Below are 2,880 nucleotides of genomic sequence, written 5' to 3'. Positions count from 1 at the left end.
TTGGGATTATCGAATGAGTTAAACCAATCAGACAAAGCGTAAGACAAAGATTAAAACATCAAAACAATTGAATAAACAAGAACTATAATATATATCAAAGATGGAAACATTGTCACGAAGTTACAATAAACCTAGAATTCATAGCATGTATCAGAGGCTAGACAGAATGTAAAAGAAGAAAAATCCCTTTCAGGGAACCTGTCTACCAATGCAGGCGTCTTTCTAGGATTTAAGGATGAAGCTTGAGCAATCCTCGGTGAATGGAGCTTCGGAGGTGTCTTCAATGGAGGTTTGAAGGATATGGAGGAGGTGGAGAGGATTTCTCAAGGTGAAAAGCTAAGAAAATTACAAAGGAAAAAGATATCTAAATTACAATGGAAAAATCCTATTTATAGACGCGGTTCGGGCCTCGTTTTGACCAATTCCCGCAGGGTTGCTCGCCGAGCAGGGCTGCTCGCGACGAGCAGCCCCCTGCTCGCCGAGCAGGCGCCTGGCGGCCTGCTCGGTGAGCAGGCCTCCAGGGGCCTGCTCGGCGAGCAGAAATGGCCCACGGGGCCCCTGCTCGTCGAGCGTTTTCGCCCAGAATGCTCCCGAAGCGTGCCGAACAACCTCGATGTCCTTTTTCGCCCGAATTTACACCTGCGCACGTATAGAAACTCCAGATAACATTAGTCCAAAAGCTAAATTGATCCGTCAATCACTTATTTTAAGTAAACGCTTCGTTTGGTGCGACTTTTGACGGACCAATTAGCTTCAAAAGATAACGGAATTATACTATGCATGTTATTTCGGCCGTATTTGCCTAAATTGATCACAAAACGAGCCTAAACGGCGAAAAGTAAATAGAACGTTTCCAATTTCTAACTTACTCACACAAAAGCATTTAAATGCGAGAATTACTCGCTTATTAACTAAATAACTCTAAAACCCGTCCTAAAACCGTACCCAAAGATAGGGGTTTTTGACCCCTATCAGGGGCCCTACGCGAGGCGTGCCCAGGGGGGCGCCCCGCGTAGGGCGGCGTTTTTATTGCTTTTTGAGTCAGAGACTCAAATACGCGGGGCGCAGGAACAGGGCGCTCCGCGTGTTTGAGTTTCTGAACTTTGGGAGCCACGGAAAGGAACTCATACGCGGAGCATAACAGGGGGTACGCCCTGCATGAAAGGTGTCCCTTGCATAATTTTGGATCAGAGGCACAAAGATGCGGGGCCTGCATAAGAAGACGCCCCGCGTATTATGTCGGATTGGGATTTGGCTTTCCGTGGGAGTGAAGCGAAACGAAGAAAACAAGAGAGAAAAAAAATGCATGGATATATACAGGGTTTGAGAGCATCAAACCAGCGCTACATTTAGAGTCAGAGTAGCTCGACTTTCCTTGGTGATGCGCAAGCTCATGGTGTGGCGAGGAGCGTGGTTTCGCCTTGTTGTGGAAAAACACCGCCGCGGTATATCTTTAGACGGTGGCCATTGACCCGGAGGGTTGCATTATCGGGACCTTGGATCTCAATTGCTCCGGAGGAGTGTACATTGATTACGGTGTATGGTCCCGACCACCGACTTTTTAATTTTCCAGGGAATAACCGGAGGCGAGAATTGTAGAGGAGAACTTGATCCCCCTTGGTGAACTCCCGAACTTGAATGTGCTTATCGTGCCACCGTTTTGTACGTTCTTTGTAAAGTTTGACATTTTCGTACGACCCTAAGCGAAGTTCATCAAGAGTATTAAGTTGGAGGAGGCGGTGTTCTCCTGTAGCCTGCACGTCAAAATTTAAAAATTTCAGCGCCCAATATGCTTTATGTTCTAATTCTACGGGCAAATGGCATGATTTTCCAAAAACTAGACGATAAGGGGACATCCCGATGGGCGTCTTAAACGCCGTGTGGTACGCCCAAAGAGCATCATCGAGCTTCAAGCTCCAGTCTTTCCTAGAGGAGTTAACCGTTTTTTCTAAAATGCGTTTTAACTCTCGGTTAGAAACCTCAACTTGCCCACTAGTTTGCGGGTGGTAGGGTGTAGAGACTCGGTGTGCAACCCCATATTTAAGTAAAAGTTGATCGAATTGTCGGTTGCAAAAGTGGGAACCCCCGTCGCTAATGATAGTTCGAGGGGTCCCGAACCGAGTAAAAATGTTTTTCTCTATAAATTTCCCTACCGCCTTAGAGTCGTTTGAAGGTAAGGCAACGGCCTCTACCCATTTGGAGACATAGTCAACCGCTACAAGAATGTAAGCGTTGTTATGCGACTTAGGGAAAGGTCCCATGAAGTCTATCCCCCACACGTCAAAAAGTTCGCAGACTAAGATTCCTTGTTGGAGCATTTCATGTTTTCGGGAAATGTTCCCGCTCCTTTGACAAGCGTCACATGATTTGACGAAGTCTTGGGAATCTTTGGACAAAGTAGGCCAATAAAACCCACATTGTAAGACTTTTGCCATAGTCCAACTAGGGCCAAAGTGGCCCCCCGGCTCTTGGGTATGACACATATGTAGCACATGATTAACCTCTTCTTCCGATATACACCAACGAATAATGTTATCGGCACAAAATTTGAACAGATAGGGTTCTTCCCAAAAATAGTGCTTAGCATCGTGAAAGAATTTCTTACGCTGCTCATATGTAAGGTGCAGGGGAAGAATATTACCGGCTTTGTAGTTTGCCATATCGGCATACCAAGGTAAAGATGTTACCGTGTAGAGTGCTTCGTCGGGAAAGGTCTCCTTAATCTCAATAGCTTCCGGAGATTCGCCTTGCTCGCCTTGCAAGCGAGAGAGATGATCGGCCACAACATTCTCCACTCCTTTTTTTATCTTTGATCTCGATGTCGAATTCTTGTAGGAGTAGGATCCACCGTATCAAGCGTGGTTTGGCATCCTGCTTAGT

The sequence above is a fragment of the Euphorbia lathyris genome, chromosome 1, assembly GCF_963576675.1.
Source record: "Euphorbia lathyris chromosome 1, ddEupLath1.1, whole genome shotgun sequence".
Classification (NCBI taxonomy): domain Eukaryota; kingdom Viridiplantae; phylum Streptophyta; class Magnoliopsida; order Malpighiales; family Euphorbiaceae; genus Euphorbia; species Euphorbia lathyris.
This window is presented reverse-complemented; position numbering follows the sequence as displayed.